The following is a 20,395-nucleotide window of genomic DNA, read 5'->3' as shown; positions in this document are numbered from 1 at the left end:
GCCATTTGAACCATTTGAACTAACTGGTAAATGTATTCACGTGGAGCAGTTCAAATCCCCAATGTTTTGAACAGATCTTTACAATGAGCTCGACTAGTATTTGCCTACTTGCCTACTCAGTTCGCTGTTCGTCTCTTCACTGAGCTTGGGCTTCCGGGGGTTCCCCCTCCCCCGTCTCGGGTAATTGCGGAAGAGGTAGTGGCAATGCCAGCAGACAGGGCTGCGCCGTCCTCGGCTGTTTGTTTACTGCGAACCCAGCTGCGGGTACCACGCCTCACGTGACGAGGCCGGCGGGGCAGCCCTTGACCCGCTGCCGCCGTGGCGCTAAGTTTAGCGGCGCGCCAGTTGCCTGTGAGTGCTCTGGCTACCTGTGTCTACTACCTGTCCGCCTGCCATGGACGCCGTCAGCCTCCTACACGCCTGCCGCACCATCCTCGCCCGACTGCTACATTCAGGTACAGGTTTACCACCGCCGCGACGCCTCACGGCCTGCCTTGTGTCTACGTCGCCGTTGAAACTTGTGGTACAATGATTGCGAGGAAGGAGCACATACAATTAAACTGCGAAGTGAATGACAACAAGAGTGCGGCCTTTTTTATGCGTTTCAGTCGCATTGCGAGCCACTGTGTGAATCGCACATTGAAAAAAAACTATGATCCCTCTTGAAAATGTCCTCCTTAGATGGGGATGAAACGCCGGGTTTTAAGGTGAAATGCATTCGACCAAGGCATAATAGCCCGGAACATTTTATTAATTGTGACATTTCCAGCCGTGAAAGTTTACATTTTACAATTTTTATATGTTTGTATATACAGTGAACACCCAACCTCCCTCTCCCCTCCCCCATGCAACGTGGCCGCTCCTCAACAGTCCATCATTAATTCAGGTATTGCATGTAATAGTTCGTAGACAGGCGAGTATTTTGTTATGGGTGTAACTCACGCAGCTGTTTCATCTTCTGATATTTTCAACGGTGATAACATTCAAGTGAAACGAAGTGCATTTCAACTACAGACCAAACTACGACTACAGTAATAAAAAGCCTGTGCATTTGTACAGTGAAATTTATCCGGGAAGAACTTTCATCTCTCTTACGCGATGTTTTGGTGACAACTGGAAACAGTCAGTATTTATGTTCCCCAGTTCGTTCTAGCATGTTCTTTTATAATGATCGTGAAGTTGTTTAAAGTTTACGCGCTGTGTAACTTTCACTTCATTTCATTAGTTGCACTGAGCAGAACATGTTTCTTGGGTTCTTACTACTACCGAGAAATAACTGTTTGCTATTCATCAGTAGTAGTCTCCTCTTAACAGCGAGTTACGTTTACATACATATATTTAAATCGCCATTTTCTGTGCAAACTCCCACATTTGGCTATGTATGCGGCGTCTACCGTAATTACATCTCATCTACAATATTATTTCCCTCAAACTCCTGTTACAATTTCTTGTAATTGGCATCTTTTCCTGACATGACAAGTTGTATATTACGTTTAGCGATCGATAACTAGTTTCATGAGTCTTCTCGATGCTATCTGTTGTGCCGCGGTGATGAACTGTTTGGACACGAAGCACATTTTTGTTGTTTACCAGATATCAGTAAAAAATTCGACGAAGTCGGCGATCTCACAATCGATTTACGTCTCAAAGACTAATATACAAATTCTCGCACGTAAAAGGATAGCAGTAAGGAGAATGGGTAAACTGAACCTACAGATACCGGAAGTTGGCTTTTTCGCGTGACGTACCGATGGTGTTGCGAGTGAAGTGACACGTGGTAAACAGAGAAAGAACAGAACACTAACAGTATTTATTTTCCTTCTATATTGTTTTTTGGTGTAGGTTGTGGTCCCTGGCTAATCCGCAGCGTTTCCCGAAGTCTAAGTTAAACTGAAAGACGGTAGTTTGGTTGTGAGCTGGCTAAACCGCTAATGTAGGGTCAAGAGGCATGTTCGATACAAATCGTCGGCTTTTGCCAGTGACGTAATGTTAATGAGTGCTTTCACGTTACCCTTTGTTAAAAAAAATTTAAAAAAAACAGGCTGTGGTGACACTGATCTGTACCGTAGACCGTCTGAAAAAAATTGCCAGTAATGTCACGTCATAGTCGCAAATTATTTTGCGGCGTTTGTCGCATGTTTCCTCTGTTACTGATCGAAACCTACGACTCGCATCGAATATTCCTCTATACCCCGAATGTGAACGTGGTTTCTTAGTTGTGGTGACATACTGATCTGTAGTATGGTCTGGATGTACGAGTAAAAAAGAAATGAACACGTTACACTACTGATTCTCACTCTGGCTGGCTGGATGAGCCATTTCGCAGGTCTTGTGGATGAAGATAAGGGTGTAATGACGATGATCACGTGCGTTAGAGCTGAATTTGCATCGTACTAACAGCAGTGAAATCCAACTTCCCGTTGTATTTTCTGAAGGTTAAACATGTAATATGAACACTCGTTATATCATGATTCTTTTCCTACAGTTACAGGGTTCAGTTGCGAAAGCATCCACTTTGTTTTAATTTTTCGGTATTTTCTTTCGATAAAGAGTATTGAGAAGTATTTTCTGTCTTGGGGACTACACTTTTCCGTAAATCTTGTTTCAATGATGTAATGTTAAGATTGTCAACCTAACGTAGGAGCTATTTGCTAAATAACGTATATGATGGACCGCAAGTGAAGGGAAATCTAAGTTATAAAAAAAGTAAGACATGTTAACGAATGAAGACTATTTCTCGATTTATTTCTTACTGCGTTTCCTTGAGATCACGTGTTTCATCGTGGGGGTTAATGCATATGTTGGCAGTTTCATCGCACAGTGAATTCTTATGAATATTTCTCTCATTTCCAGCGTATTCAATTTCTAACTTGAGAAAACTTCCTACAGCAGTCCAGCCTGAAACTAAGTGAATGAGAGACAGATGATTAATATTTCTTTATTAATCTTTTTTCTATCCAACAAAAGTCTAAAGGGTGATTAGTTGTTCAGTGTAGAACGGGGCAGAGATGGTTCACTAAAACAATTAATATTTAATTATATGTGGTGCAGTAATGTCTTTCTGAAACGCAAAACAAAACCTGAATGGAAAGGCAACTAGAGAAGAGTATCGTTGTGTATTTGAATTATTTCCCGTTTTCGGTGCCGTCTGATATCTGTAGCTTATTTTCGCATTCAGGGACGTAATTAATCCATGGCATCTCGAACGAAAAGAGAAGACTCACTTGAACTTCGTAAGGAGCACCTCCCTTCAATGCATCTTGAAATACAGGTGTGGAGGATATTAGAAAGAATAACGAACGTGATAGAGAGAACATTGTTCTCTATAATTCTCTATTACTTCCATACAAAGGCTGCAATCTAGAAGCGTATCCTGCGGGAAAGTGAATTCTTTCTCATATTTAACCTGGCAGTATATACTATTAGCATGACTGAAGTACCATAAACATGCAGAGGGCTGGAAGTGCACGCTCCTACAAAACTGTATGAAATTACAGATTTAGCTTAAATAATTAGTCAGTCGTTGTACACCTCCATGCCTTCAGTCTTCATAAAATGTCATTTATCGCAAGTTCTCTGAAATCTAACCGGTCGAAATCAAAATCGATAATGACTACGAAGTCTTTCGCGACGGGGTCCTTGCATAAAAAGTTCTCGGTTTACTTGCCGCGTCAAATTTGGATAAAATCCCAAGCTTTCGATGACTACCTCCATCATCTTAGTCAGGGGTAAAACTGATGAAGATGACGGAGGTAGTCATCGAAAGCTCGGGATTTTCTCCAAATTTGACGCGTCAAGTAAACCGAGAACTTTTTATGCAACATCGATAATGTCATATTCAACAGAAAACCTTGTGGTTTGCTTCCTTATCTTGTTCCCAAATACTTTCTAAATGTATACAATATACAATTTTGTCTTCGTAGTGTCACACTGAGAGAAGATTGTAAGACGCTCCTGCTGTGGCTGAAAACTGATTGCAACACAGAAAAGACCGACTTATCAGTCGTCTTGGACAGGAGAATTACAGTAAATGAGAGTCAAACTGTGCAAGTTTTGTAAAAGGTGCTTACGGGAGAATTGTGAATCATTTAGTTCTCGCGCAGCACGAAATATATTACAAAATATGATTGAAAATTTTGCAGATGACCAAACCGCTCGTTAGATAAGTTACTGTGGCGCACTTAGATAATGTATAACAGAAAGGAAACAGAGCAAGCAATCACAGTTTCGTGGAATAAACTATTTATTTATCAATCGATATCTTGGGATCTAAGCCCGCATAAAGACTGTGGCGTACATTTGTTCATGAAGAGCACGTAAAACCGGTAATTGACACTGATAAGGAAGATACGACTGTGCGTCAGCGTCTGAAGATGAACTAAATAAATCTCTCCTTCGAAAAAATTGTGGTGGCTTGCTTGCAGTGCTTACCATTTCAGCATTGATTTGCTAAAACACAGTGTTGTTAAGATAGCCTATATTAAATAGCATCAGTAGAGAAAACCGGACAGTTTCTTTAAACAAAGAATTTTGCTGTATTTGCCTTGCAGTTTATTGTTGGGAACGGAAAGTTGCGCTTAAATCAGGATTATCAGTGTACAACTCTAAACCTGTTTTGAAGGCATGAGCTCGCATAGCGCCAAGAAACTCGACGAGGAACTGGCGCATGTGTGTCTAAGAGCCGTATAACTGGTGCGTATTAGCACAGGCGTCGTTAAAACAATGACCTCCAAACGGTTACTGGTTGCTTGTAGCACGCAGATACGTACAGTTGGAACGGCCGCTGTCCACAGTCCAATTGTGCAGCCGGCTGCGGTGCCAGATGTCGCTCGACAGTGTGTTTTCACTGTCCGCTGTCCTCGGCAACGATTGCTTAGCGGAGTTTCATGCACAATTCAGTGTAATCAATATGAGGTGCGTTCACTAAGTTCGTGGTTTTGGTCGTCAATATTGTAAATATTTAAATGTGCGCACATGCCGGAAAATCCGAGCGAAATATTCTTTATTTATTTATTTATTTTTAAAACAGAGGATTTGCGCTTTTGTCGCGTGATGGCACGGCTTTGGCGTGAACAAACGGGGTGGTAGTGGGGGAAGGGGCTATAGCGTTGAGTAATTGAGGACGCCCACCAAATTGACGCGACACACAGCGTTACTATAGCGACGTCAGCGATGGAGTATGCATGCGACATAATGACAGTTAAAGTGATAGTCGCTGGCTGTATTTTGTTTAATGGGCAGCAAGCCACATTATTCCGATACAATCTTTCACTTCGCCTTTTTTTTCTTATATGTCAGTTTGGTTCAAGATATTGAAACAATGTTTTCGATGAGTAGTATTTCCCAAAAACATGGAGGGTGGCGAATATATTTCATTATGGTCAATACTTGCAACCGTCACCGAGATCCTGAATGAACGATGCTATTTTTATATGGTGCCATGCTCTCATTTTCAGTAACGCCTAAGAAAGCATTTTGAAAAGATGAGTGTAGTGCTACGATGCTTACGTTTACAGTGAGTATAGCTTCTTTATTTGTAGGTCTGTGGATTATATTTGCGACAGCTGTCTATAATGTCGAATGTGTCAGTACGTTTACAAATATTAGACATTCCCTCGACACTAATGTGGGTGCAAGCTGCCCATTCACATAACTAGAGATTTTAAAATTGAAATACAATTAAAAAAAGCCATATGTGACCCGTCTAAACGCAGACGTTACCTATTCCAAACTTGTTCTATGGAGTAAGAGTTGTCAGTTAGAAATGATTTCCATTTATTTTTAAAATTGCTTTCATTGTCTGCAACCACCGATAAAGCACAAGGGAGGTGACGAAATATTTTTGTGACCCTCGATGTATCTGCCATTCTATAGCAGTGTGTGCGCTCTTTTTAAACTTCCTGATCTGTTTAAATCTTGTCTCTCATAGAGTGTCAGACCCAGTACCCCCACGGGAATATTCTAACTGAGGCACGGCTGACGATTTGCCTTCGCAGCTTTGAGCCTGCCAGTATCTTTCAAGTATTTTTCTCTCTTCCAGGAATGCCAGTCGCGCAATGTATAATGGGAAGCAACTATGAAGTTTAAGTTTGGAAAGTAGGTGGAATTCTGCTGTGAGAGTAGACTGAGAGAGATAGAGAGAGAGAGAGGGGGGGGGGGGGGGCGGCTCAGCATAGCGATGTTCTGCTGCTCTTCCAATACGTTCCGTGAAACCGTACAGGAGGTATATATTGGGTTAACTAAGAAATAAACCTATCCATGCTGCTATGTATCACTGTTAACGCACAACCAACACTGGACAACAGAATCGGACAGCACGGAATGCAAGCTAAAGACGAATAGTGCAGTGGACGTAATCCTGAGGTAACAAATGTGGTGGGATATCGCCTGATATCGTGTCGGACCTTGCTTTATCCGGAGTATGCAGCAACTCAACGTTCCATGGACTCAACAAGTCGTTGGAGAAATACTGCAGCAATTGAGCAAAGCAGCATCGTAATTGCGAAAGTCTTGCCGGGGCAACATTTTGTGTACGGCGTGCACTCTTGATTGTGTCCTATAAATGTTCGATGGGATTCACGTTGGGCGATCCGGGTAGCCAAATCATTCGCACGAATTGTCCAGAATGTTCATCAGACCAATAGCGAACAACTGTGGCCCGTTGACATCGTTGTTCGAGAGCATGAAGTCCATGAGTGGCTGCAAATGGTCTCCAAAGGGCCGAACACAAAGATTTCCCGTCAATGATCTATCCAGCTGGACCACCAGTTGCACAGTGTCTTGTTGACAACACTCGTCCATAGCTTCGTGGGGCTGTGCGATACTCATCTCACGGTTTTTCAGTCGTCTAGGCCCCAGCCGATATGGTCACAAGTAGAACTGTCGATATTTTTAAAAATATCGGATATCCGATATATCCACACTTAAAAAAATGTTTCACTATCAGCCCTCGGTGTATCGCAAAAAGTGTATTTATATCCATATAAGGTCGGAAAGAACATCGACCTACCGGCCTATAAAAATATGGGTTGCACATTGTAAATATAAGTATACTGCCAGTTTTAGAGCTGTATATTTAAGTGGTGGTTGGTTATTAGATATTGTGTACATCAACGAGCTAGCAGCCTGCTTATCCCCCTTAGAGCAATAATTGAAAGGAGAACGTTGCACGTTGACGCTTAGCGATAACCACTTTGCTAACAACGGTAACTATTTGTGACACAGTAAAAAGTGTTAGATGGCTCCGTCGTTCAGTTTCGTCACAATATCGAATTTGCCCCAAACTTCCTGTTTTCTCATTTCTGAAAACGCTAGCGACCTAATAGTGGTAGAGCCAAAATTACATGGTGGAATTAAACTTTGCAGTTTCTGTTGGTAGCTCCGAGCGCCGATTACGTCAGCATTTCCCGCTCACACGTGTCCGGTCACCGCTAAGACCAATCTCGTCATTCAGATTTCTCTTCATCATTGCCAGCAACTGTTTTTGAAGAATGCTGACGTCCAGAAATAGCACACCAGTTGCGTTAAAAATTGCTTTTTAACGCAACTGGTGTGCAGTTTCATGACATCGGAAATCTTGTTATTCCATTCACCCCGCCGCCTCTGAGTTCAATCGGACTTCTTCTTTGTGCCACCTATGCTTGCTGCACACAGTCAAAGAGAGAGACTGGACGTAATGAAAGCTCAAAAAGTGGTAAGACTCTTTCACGTAGTGAAAGTAAAATTATGCTCTAGAACAATTTTAAAATTTACCGAAAATTGCGAAAAGAATGTAATATAAAATAAAAATATCGTCATTCGATATCGAAATGTCGTTATGGAGATATCGATATCAGTGGGAAATTTGTCTGAGGCAAATCGATGTACAATTTGTTCACGTATCGACATATCGATATTTTGTCAAAAGCACTAGTCACAATATAAGGGCAGGCGGTGCAGGTGATGTTTGTGCCGTTGGCAAAAGCACTCGCTTCTGTTGTCTGCTGCCACAGCCCATTAACACCATCTTTCACCGCATAGTCCTAACGGACACCTTCGTCATCCGTGCCACTTCGATTTCTGGGCTATTTGACGCAGTGTTACTTCTCTGTTAGCCGGCCGGAGCGGCCGAGCGGTTCTAGGCGCTACAGTCTGGAACCGCGCGACCGCTACGGTCGCAGGTTCGAATCCTGCCTCGGGCATGGATGTGTGTGATGTCCTTAGGTTAGTTAGGTTTAAGTAGTTCTAAGTTCTAGGGGACTGATGACCTCAGATGTTAAGTCCCATAGTGCTCAGAGCCATTTGAACTTCTCTGTTAGCGCTGACAACTCTCGATCGTTAAGTGAAGGCCGTCGGCCACTGCGTTGTCTGTGGCCAAAGGTAATGCCTAAAATGTGGTATTATCAGCATGTTGTTGACACTGTGAATCTCGGAATATTGAATTCCCTAACCATTTCCGGAATGGAATGACCCATGCGTCTAGCTCTACATTCCATTCCGCATTCAAAGTCTGTTAATTCCCGCCGTGCCGCCATCATCACATCGGAAACCTTTTCGCATGGATCACCTGAGTACAAATGAAAACTCCGCGAATGCAGTGTCCTGTTGTACCTTGCGTATGCGATAGTACCGCCATATTTATACGTGCATATCGCTATCCCATCACTTCACCACGGTGTACTGTTGACAACGGGAAGTACCGTGACTGAAACTAAATAGTTTGTTACCCGCTTCCATATAGGAGATAGTTAACACACGCCTGTGCGATGGCGCTCGACTCTCACGTTCGCCGGTTCGAATCCCGATGGTAATGAAATTTTCACCTTCTGTGTTTGTCCAGCAAGGGCAGGATAGGTGGTAGTATGAAGATCCGGATCGTGAGTCTTCGCGCCAGCGTCCTGGATTAAATACCAAACCTCTCCGCAGTATCTCATGAAGTGAGGGCTTGTGACTGTTAATGCTGATCCGTCCGTCGGATAGGGGCGTTAAACTCTGCGGCCCTCTTGGCGCTATTTGAGAGCAGTAGACCATGTGCTAGCACCAGATTTCACCATCTCCCTTCTGTCATCATCATCAAAATGCAAAACAGGTGTAACACTACATTATACACGTATCAATTACACTCACATACACTTTACAAATAAATGTAAGAGACAACTCCCACATATCCGAGGGAAAGGGGTTAATGTGCGCGGAGGATGAATACTCTTAACAGGCGGCTGAACCCACCCCATAGTATATCCCAGTCGACAATTGAGAACGACATCTACATTTTTACAAGCTTGCTTCCAAGCATACCGCATACCATCGACATCTCCACTGTTGTGTCGTCCATATTTTCATTGCAGAACGGATACAAAGAGAAAAGGGTGTAAGAAATGAAACTAAATGCAATTGCTCTGTAACAAATCACTGGAGACCACGAATCTTTTACATCAAAATACTCAGAAAATGTAGCTGACAAACCCAGCTTTTTTTGTAGAGTTCGGGTCACGCCTTATAAAAGAGAATTCCTTAAATATTTCAGTGGATAACAAATACTAAAACTATCGATCATAGACTCGGCTATGCATCTGAGAGCACGACAGTTTGCGTATGGTCATTCTCCAAGATGCTGTTTCAGTATTTTCTGTGATTAGAGGGATAGACGAGATTAACAGCTTACGACATGTTCAACGAGTAAACAAACAGCATACTACGTCCTACCACACACATTCCCGTTATAATCACAGTGGCAAAAGTAGAGATATTCTAAGTTACATGGGTGCATATAAGAAGAGACTTTCTTCCTGCTCACAGTTAGCGCATAAAATAAAAATAAAAGGAGCAAAATGATAACTGTTACATCATGTACCCTCTATCTCCTACAATTTGACAGCTTAAGAATATAACGTCGTCGTCACGAACGACGACGATTACGACTGAGATTGATCCATTCAGCATTCTGACAAGTGTCGTGTTCAGAGCTGATAATCATTGTTATTGTAAAGGAAATTAGTAACAATATTGCGGAAGAAAACAGTTATCGATATCTTGCTATTCGGTATCCCAAAATAACAAAGCTTTCCCCTTTTTTGAAAACACAGCTGGAGAAAAGTATTACAACGTAATAAATTCTGAAACTTCTTGAAATATATGCCATAAACAACGACAAACAATGAAGTAATAGTATTTCAGGCACAGCAAACTAAATTACTCCGTAAAATGTGTGTTTAGAATTCCCCCCCCCCTCCCCCGCCGTACGTAAAGAGCTCAAAATCGATAGTCATTTGATATGCCTTTGGCATGTTACGTGACAGGTTGTTTGGAGTCCACAGTCCACTGGTCTTGACTCCTCGAGGGCACGAATGGCGTACTTACTGGGTGACTTCACCTCGCACTTTTTTTGTAGGCGCCCTGACAGGGCAGTTTGCAGGTGGTGTTTGCTGCATTGTGAAAGAAGCTTTCATATCCAAGGCAGCTTAATATTAAACGTAGCTTTGTTCGTATACAGCGGTTCAAAGTGTGCGCTAAAGCAATGGCACAGACTTGCGGCCTTAAACTTTCCAGGCATAGAGACGAAGCAAAGGCCGAAACAATCGCTATTTTCGATAGTCTAGATTTAGCTTCTCACTCTTCCGTACATGAAGTCTATGACCCGCACAAATGTGACGGTGTTTGACCCGAAAGTGTTTAGATTCAATGTTGGTTATGGAACAGTCGTCACAGGTAGAATTTCGCCAGCGAGTAGAGGCTTTTATGCGGTATGCTGTGCCTCAATTCCGGCATTAAATCAGAAATCCCTGCAGTGTCTCTTGAAATGAGCGCGTGTGAGACTGTTGATGGTAATCCGCTTGTCGGTTGGACAGGTTATGCTCGACATCCGTCTCGGTACGTTTTGATTATAGGTTACACACCGCTAGCCGACCGCTGTGGCCGAGCGGTTCTAGGCGTTTCAGTCTGGAACTGCGCGACCGCTACGGTCGCAAGTTCGAATCCTGCCTCGGGCATGGATGTGTATGATGTCCTTAGGTTAGTTAGGTTTAAGTAGTTCTAAATTGTAAGGGGACTGATGACTTCAGATGTTAAGTCCCGTAGTGCTCAGAACCATTAGAAACATTTTGAACACACCGCTAGGTTAGTATAGGCTGGTATCCAAGTCGCGCCTCAGTTGCACGATTTGCCACCGTTTAAAAAACTTTCGCTCTCTTTCACTTACCACCACACGCAGACAGTTGGGGTACACATATTCCGTCCCGGAAGGGTGAACGGGATGGTGATACGAAGGGCAAGCAGCCACCCCTTAAATTAACCACACCATATCCGCGAATAACCGTCAATGCCACCCTTCCCCGGTACAGGACAAACGCACTAGAAAGAAAAAGACTGAACGTTTTATATGTTGGCGATAAGTCAGTGGACATATTGATGAAATCTTCCACATAGTGCACCTCTGATAATAAGTAGAGCTGTGAGGTATATCCATGATGCGGCTCCAACACATCTGACGAGAGAAACTTCCCATCACACCCCCTCAGGATTAATGGTAACCGGGCCCAGCAGACAGTCCGTCAAAAACTGAAGACGGATCAAGCATTAAAACAGGAAAAAGGAGTACTTAACTGTGGAAAAAAGCAAAATAGAAACATGAACGATTGAAGAACAAGAAGAGCAATATAGAGCAGTCTGAAAGAGCAACAGCTTGTCACGCTGTTGGACTGCCATGCTGGCGAGCCATGTTCAAATCCCCCATGTACCAAATGTTTTTTTTTATTTTTTTAGTTTTGCTTTTTTTTTCGCTGTTAGCTGTATTCAAATTTGTGTCTGTGTCGTGATGTAACTTCCGTTTGCAATAGCGAGGTGTAAGGTGAGGACCTATAATGACAGTTGATTCTGCACGGCTACTCTATTAGCAGTCGAAAGCCAGTGGCTTTCGAATGAGAACCGCAGACCTTTGATGACAAGGCGACAAGTCAACCGAATCTTCCATAGGAAAACACGTCTCTCGTGTGTCATACATGGCATTGGTGACAGTACGTGTCTCATATGATAGGAATTTCTTATCAACGCTGTAACTTTCCCGTGTAAAAATAATAAAAATGGTTTTTTTTTTGTTAATATATTAACTCATGAAAATTGATAAATTTTGACCTAAGCAGCGCCACGCCATGGCCCTGTGATATCAATCTGAAAAATTCTTACGTCATGATGGTGTCGCCGGATAACGCTGTCTATATATCTGCTAGTGAATGCCACAGCTTAGTGCAATGCTGCCCTATCTGCTAATACTGGACAACATTTGTCTGAGATCTGAATTATTAGAAAAACTGACTTCGCTTATTGACACAGCTGCACAGCTGGTCGTCTGATTACTAAAGAACACATGATTATGATCTGAGAAAATTTCTGAAATATTTAAATTTAAATAAATGACTGGATCGGGACTGGCAATAACTTAAGGCTAAATTATTCCTTCCTTTTTTGTAGACTGGTAAAAATTATATTCTGAAAATCCTTTACATTATTGATAAATATATACCCTCCATTATATGAATATTAATTTTCGAGCACCGTGAAAAGTCATAGGGAATACTGCAGACGACCGAGCGAGGTGGTGCAGTGGTTAGCACACTGGACTCGCATTCGGGAGGACGACGGTTCAATCCCGTCTCCGGCCATCCTGATTTAGGTTTTCCGTGATTTCCCTAAATCGCTTCAGGCAAATGCCGGGATGGTTCCTTTGAAAGGCCACGGCCGATTTCCTTCCCAATCCTTCCCTAACCCGAGCTTGCGCTCCGTCTCTAATGACCTCGTTGTCGACGGGACGTTAAACACTAACCACCACCACCACCACCACCACCACCACCACCACCACTGCAGACGATATTAAGATCAGCACGAGATCGCACTTACATGTTTTCCGAGAAAAATTTTCACAAATTGTTCCATCTTTAAGTAAAATGGCACTTCACACAGTGAACCGCATCTTGCCTCTTCAGAGCCAGCCGGGGTGGCCGAGCGGTTCTAGGTGCTACAGTCTGGAACCGCGCGACCACTACGGTCGCAGGTTCGAATCCTGCCTCGGGCATGGATGTGTGTGATCTCCTTAGGTTGGTTGGGTATGAGTAGTTCTAAGTTCTAGGGGACTGATGACCTCAGAAGTTAAGTCCCATGGTGCTCAGAGCCATTTGAACCATTTGCCTCTTCAGAAACCGATCGATGACTCCTCCACATGATCATAAGATTAATATGAGTTTTTCATCCGAGGCAAATTCCCAACAAATTGTTCCCTTTTAAACAAGATCACGCTTCATACACGAATTCACGAGTTTTGTCGCTGGAGCTGTAAGCTCCTATTGAGCTCTCTTAAAAGTTTGGTGCCAGCCCGCTCAGGGCGTCCTTGTGATTATGTTGTCCACCATTGATTATCAATAGTAAGTGAGATTTGCATTTAGTTTCAACAACTTGACAGTGCAAGAAACGTCAGCAGCACGGCTGGAGATGTATCTTAGCAATCGTACCGAACTCTAAATAATATAGCTAAGATACACTTTTTAGCGCCAAGCCTCGTAGGTGAATCCCCGCTGTCTCAGTAGACTCCATCACAACACGGCTTTCTACTCATCCCACCTGTCTCCCTGTCTCAGACCACATGTCGCATTGCGTTCCGTTTACGCATTTGCTAGCTTACAGCGACGTGTGTCTTTCTATACTGCACATTAAAACGTTCAAATGTGTGTGAAATCTTATGGGACTTAACTGCTAAGGTCATCAGTCCCTAAGCTTACACACTACTTAACCTAAATTATCCTAAGGACAAGCGCACACACACACACACACACACACACACACACACACACACACACACACACACACACACACACACACACATGCCCGAGGGAGGACTCGACCCTCCGCCGGGACCAGCCGCACAGTCCACGACTGCAGTGCCTTAGACCGCTCGGCTAATCCTGCACGGCCCATGGAAACGTAACCACAAAATATAACAGCATGTAGGCGCAGATATGGCATAAAGGCCACAACGTTCTTACATAATGGTGTCCACGTTCGGCTGCCTCCAACGGCAGGTACCAATAACTGTTGGTGAAATTAATTGGGTCGCAGCCTCAATATAAAATTATCAGCCCGTGAGACACCGAGAATACGAAAGCCCACTTTACACCGAAACGAATATAAACGAATGTGCAGCATCAAATGAGAATTCTGTCTGGTGCAAACGCTAGTTGCATGGAGCAAACGGCATTAGAGTTCAGTTCGCATTCGCTTATGTTCGCTCATGTTCTGCTGGTCGTCCTTCTCTTAACGGCCTATCAAAAGACGTTCGCATCATCTTCGCTTTGGCGCTAATAATACAAAAAGCTTTCATCTGCTGTCTTGTATACTTTTGTTGTTGATGTGAGTTGCGTGAGCAGTGGAGTGGTCCAATGTAAAGTTTATATGTGAAGAATATAGGTGTATTATATTTGACCACCTTCTTCTGTGCGGATGCACAAACAGTGCCCGAACTCTTACGGGAATCGGCAACAAGCCGTGAGTAATGAGTATAATGGGCAGGGACACTATGAATATAGTGCGGGACAATAAGTTGTAAATGTGGATCTGACGGGAGGCGTGTCAGAGGTGAGTCCCTGCGGTCGCACTATCCTGTGTCCTCGGTGGCTCAGATGCGTTGTTGGGTCAGAGGGCTGCGTGCATTCTGTAATAAAAAAAACTCAGTCAAGGAATCAAAGATCAACTTGAGTGGATGTCTTGTGACGTCCGCCCAGACCAAACGCAACGAACTATATCCAACAAAAAAAAGAAAAAAATGGATAGAGCGTCTGCCATCTAAGTACGAGATCCCGGGTTCGAGTCCCGGTCGGGGCACACACTTTAACCTGTCCCCGCTGACTTACATCAACGCCTTTATGCAGCTAGGGGTATTCATTTCATTGTAAAGAATATAGGTATCACACGTGCTTCTGGGATACAACAAACCACAGCACAAATGCCAACGATCTTGCCTCGTGGAATTCTCCGGTTCCCGTCAGATCACGGAATTTAAGCAATGCTGGGCGTGGCCGGTACTTAAATGGTTAACTGCTCATGTACATGACGCGCTTCTGGCACTTGAACAGTGCTGATCACAACTTCAGACGTTGAAAAAAAGACCGCGAACCGGTCGAATTCGCGCGTAAATATGAAACCCACTGATCGCGTTCGCTTCGACGCATTTCACGTCCCTCGATGCCCTGCGCAAGCGCGCTCAAGTAGGACGAATCAACCGTTGGCGACTCTGTGATACTTTCACACGGTCACCGGGCAGCGTTCGCAGCAGTTCCGTCTTACAGGACCACGCATAACGCCCCCAAGTGGTATTCAGTCGCGCGGTGGGTTGTGGCCACAACGTTTCGGATCACCAGTGTTAGTGACCACGGGATATCTAAGGTAGTGATAACTAGGGATTGAAGTGTATTTATAGTGTCACTATATACAGCCGGTTGTTGAAACTTTCTTGGTAAAATTCCTCGGGATGGTTTCCGTTGTCGTCAAGAGTCTGTCAGTTCAGTTCTTTCAACATCTCTGCGACAGTCTCCCACGGGTCAAACAACCCTGTGACCATTCGTGCTGCCGTACTCTGTATACGTTCAGTGTCCCCCGTCAGTCCTATTTGATACGGTTCCCACACACTCGAGCAATATTCCAGGACGGGTCGCACGAGTGGTTCGTAAGCAGTCTCCTTTGTAGGCTGACAGCATTTCCCTAATATTTTACACTACTGGCCATTAAAATTGCTACACCACGAAGATGACGTGCTACAGATGCGAAATGCAACCGACAGGAAGAAGATGCTGTGATATACAAATGACTAGCTTTTCAGAGCATTCACACAAGGATGGCGCCGGTGGCGACACCTACAACGTGCTGACATGAGGAAAGTTTCCAACCGATTTCTCGTACACGAACAGCAGTTGACCGGCGTTGCCTGGTTGAAACGTTGTGATGCCTCGTGTAAGGAGGACAAATGCGTACCATCACGTTTCCGGCATTGATAAAGGTCGGATTGTAACCTATCGCGACTGCGGTTTATCGTATCGCGACATTGCTGCTCGCGTTGGTCGAGATCCAATGGAATCGGTGGGTTCAGGAGGGTAATACGGAACGCCGTGCTGGATCCCAACGGCCTCGTATCACTAGCAGTCGAGATGACAGGCATCCTCTCCTTATGGCTGTAACGGATCGTGCAGCCACGTCTCGACCCCTGAGTCGACAGATGGGGACTGTCGCAAGACAACAACAATCTGCACGAATAGTTCGACGACGTTTGCAGCAGCATGGACTATCATCTCGGATACCATGCCTGCGGTTTCCCTTGACGCTGCATCACAGACAGGAGCGCCTGCGATGGTGTATTCATCGACGAACCTGGATGCACGAATGGCAAAAGTTCACTTTTTCGGATGAATCAAGGTCCTGTTTACAGCATCATGATGGTCGCATCCGTGTTTGGCGACATCGCGGTGAACGCACATTGGAAGCGTGTATTCGTCATCGCCATACTGGCGTATCACCCGGCGTAATGGTACGGGGTGCCATTGGTTACATGTCTCGGTCACCTCTTGTTCGCATTGACGGCACTTTGAACAGTGGACGTTACACTTCAGATGTGTTACGACCGTGGCTCTACCCTTCATTCGATCCCCGCGAAACCCTACATTTCAGCAGGATAATGAACGACAGCATGTTGCAGGTCCTGTACGGGCCTTTCTGGATACAGAAAATGTTCGACTGCTGACCTGGCCAGCACATTCTCCAGATCTCTCACCAATGGAAAATGTCTGGTCAATGGTGGCCGAGCAACTGGCTCGTCACAATACGCCAGTCACTGCTCTTGATGAACTGTGGTATCGTGTTGAAGCTGCATGGGCAGCTGTACCTGTACACGCCATCCAAGCTCTGTTTGACTCAATGCCCAGGCGTATCAAGGCCGTTATTACGGCCAGAGGTGGTTGTTCTGGGTACTGATTTCTCAGGATCTATGCACCCAAAATTGCGTGAAAATGTAATCACATGTTATTTCTAGTATAATATATTTGTCCAATGAATACCCGTTTATCCTCTGCATTTCTTCTTGGTGTAGCAATTTTAATGGCCAGTAGTGTAGCAATAAACAGAAGACTGCTACCTGCTTTACTCACGATAAAGCCTTTGCGATAGTTCCATTTCGTATCCCAACAGAGTGTTACACCCGGGTATTTGTACGACTTGAACGATTCCCACTGTGACTGACTGATATTTTATTAATAAAATACTTTTTTCGTTTTGTGAAGTGCATAATCACACATTTATGCATTTAAAGCACGTTACCAGTCTTTCCACCTTTTCCAGATCCTATGGAGATCTGATTGAATATTTATGAAGAATCTTTCGGACAGTATTTCAGTGTTGATAACTGCATATTTGCAAAAGGTCTAACATTACTATTATCATCATCATCATCATCCACATCCACATCCACATGGTCGTTTATATACAACGCATTTCCCTAGGGAACAGTTGAAGTTACTTCTACATTTTTCAATTACTCTCTATCCAAGCTGCGTTTTCCCTACCGATAAATCTTCAATCCAGTCACAAATTTCGCCTGATATCCCAGACCATCATATTTACGATAATTGGCGTGGGCGTGGTACTGAGTTATTTGCTTTTTGGAAATCCTAAAATACTGCCACTATCTGATTACCTTGATCCATGACTTCCAGGATGTCATGTGGGACAAGTGCGAGTTGGGTTTCACATTACATTTTTTTTTCTAATTCCATGCTGGTTGGTATGGAGGACATCATTCTGTTCGAGATACATCGTTATGATTGAGCTTGTAATATGTTCCCAGATTCTACAACAAATGGATGTGAAAGATATTTGACGGTAGCTTTGTGGGGCACTTCTGCTACCCTTCTTATAGATGTGTGTGACCTGCGCTTTCGTCCAACTACTGGGCACGGTTTCTTGGTTGCAGGACATAAGATAGATTATAGTTACGAGTTGCTAACTCAGCCGGTAGTTCACTATAGAATCTGATAGCGGTTCTATCGGGTTCTGGAAGTTTGTTAATTTTAACGATATCAGCTCTTTCTCAACACCATCGACACAAAGGTGTATTTCACTCGTCGTTTCAGTGGTACGAGTATTAAAATGGGACAGTTCCCCTGGGTTTTCCTTTGTACAAGACCATTTGAAAACAGTGTTACGCATTTCTGCTTTGCTATCCCCAATTTCAGTTCCTGTCTTGTCCGTGGGTGACTGAACACTCGCTTTGGGGCTACTAAGAGCCTTTGCATATGACCATAATTTCTGTGGATTTTGTGAAAGATATTTAGACAATATTCTGCTACGATAGTCATTGAAGTTTTCACATACCGCTATCTCGACTGCCAAACGCATTTTATTCAGCATCTCTCTATTTATAGCCCTCTGCTTTGTTCGATACCTATTATCGGACAGTCTCTGTTTTTTCTGAAGTTTCGTTATACGGAGGATTTCTTATACTGGGTACACAGGTATTCAGTTTTCAGTTAACTGTTCTTTAAGACTTGAGCCATAGTTCCTCTGTACGCTACTCCCTGAGCTGAAAGTTTCAAGTTAGTCATTGAGATATGGTATTACTGTTTCTTTGTCTGATTTGTCAGTGTGCGCGAAAGAGAGGAAAACCTTGCCAGTGAGGCGGCTCATCCTGTACCTCGGATTCTCCCATCGAGTCATGCAGTGCGACTTTATTTTGTATAACACAAATGCCGAAGGCAACGAAACATGATTGGTGAAAAATTAGTAAAGTACCCAAAGGTCCTACTGGAGATGTGAGAAAGACGACAAATTCATTAGAAGCTGGCATCAGGCGTAACCGATGTGAATAACCACAAGTTTTATAATTGTTTTTAATAAAAAGTTAAAACGGAATAAATTTCCGTGAAAGTAAACATTTGTGATTATATGCGTCTGTGTATGTGTATATGTTGATTAAAATTAAAAATATACGAATGGCTGATCATTCTCGTTACTTACATCCTTGATATCAGTAATTACATAGTTGATTTGTCACTTTTGTATAAAAGATTTCTAACGATAAACAAAAACTGTTTACGCGGGGTCATGTTATCCGCCATGTAACAAACTATATAGCAGATTCTATCAAATAGTTTGTGGTAGATTACTCATGTTTTATTGACATTATCTTTCTTGTATGTGCTTTAATATAATCCTTGAAGTGCTTGGCATATATCACTGCAGACATTAGAAACTGTCTGGTATATAGCAGTAATTGGAAGTGAGCAATGCCTCCGTTTACTAATAACCAAAGGTTAAGTGCTAGCCTTTCTTCAGGCAACGCTGGTAGTCAGTAATTAGTGCTCTACTATAAAATTCCTTACTCAGTAGTAATGTCAACCGACGTATCTGCAAAGTTTTGGATTAATGCTTAATTTTCAGGAAAGATGGATTTGCAATTCAGTTTTAAGTGCTCTGCCCCCCCGCCAAAGCAACTGAAACACGGAAATTCATCCTTTTCAACCCAATTTTGTTTACTACTTCAAAAGGCATGCTTCCATCACCGAAAGTAATCCTCTCTGAATATCAAAGCTTTACATCGTGGCTCTGTTCTGGTGTATAGTATTGTATCCTGTGAGCTGGTTATTAGCGCCAAAAAAACAGGTTATGTTAGCTAACTCGTGTTCTCTTCCGTTCTCTGTAATGTAAACGCTTGTTCATAGATGCAAACAAATGGCAGTGAACGCTGGCGAACTGTCTGCGAACGCGTGTTCAGTACCGTTCACTTCCATTTGTTGCTCTGTAAATGTGGCTTAAGACTCTTTCATAGGATCGGCTAAATACGAGATTATCGCCGTCCGAGCAACAGTCACAGTTAAGTACAGTAAATAATTTTAGACAACCATCTCTTCCATTTGTATCTACTCCTCACAAAGATTACGGTGCATATTGGAAATACAGCGAAATATCAGTTGACGATGAAGCGTAAGCCTCAGTGTCATCCTTAGAAACCCAGAGTTTTTCGTGGAAGCTAGTTACGGTAACAGAGAAGTACGTGCCCTCCAGTCTTCTGCTGAACACATTTATCCTTCCCACCCTAAAACTAAGTGCAGTGAGCTTCCCTCAGCACTTTACGGTGCGAACACCGAGTCTATCCAATTTCCGCCGTACAAAGAACAACTCCATCCTCTTCCTTTGTGTTGATTACTCACTTACTCACTATGGTCTCTAGAGCTGCAGATTGCACTCGCCATCCATCCTCGAGCCGCCCACATTTACCTCGACATCTACATGATTAGTCTGCAGTTAGCACTTAAGTGCTTCGCAGAGAGTTCTTCGAAACACCCTCGACTATATCGTACCATTCAATTTTCGAACAGCGTGTGGGAGAAAT

At 43.4% G+C, this 20,395-nt stretch overlaps 1 protein-coding gene and 1 non-coding gene across 2 annotated transcripts in view; both read left to right on the top strand.

Annotated features, from left to right (window-relative positions):
• LOC126474865 (rap guanine nucleotide exchange factor 4) overlaps positions 1–20,395 on the top strand; it is a 429,508-nt gene that overhangs the window by 171,628 nt on the left and 237,485 nt on the right. The gene's annotated exons all lie outside the window — the stretch shown is intronic.
• Positions 12,563–12,635, top strand: Trnaa-cgc (transfer RNA alanine (anticodon CGC)). Its single transcript has one exon. It is a non-coding gene; the product is annotated as a tRNA-Ala (tRNA).

The sequence above is a fragment of the Schistocerca serialis genome, chromosome 4, assembly GCF_023864345.2.
Source record: "Schistocerca serialis cubense isolate TAMUIC-IGC-003099 chromosome 4, iqSchSeri2.2, whole genome shotgun sequence".
NCBI lineage: Eukaryota > Metazoa > Arthropoda > Insecta > Orthoptera > Acrididae > Schistocerca > Schistocerca serialis.
Note: the sequence above shows the minus strand (reverse complement) of the source record. Positions and strands in the feature narration are given on the sequence as shown.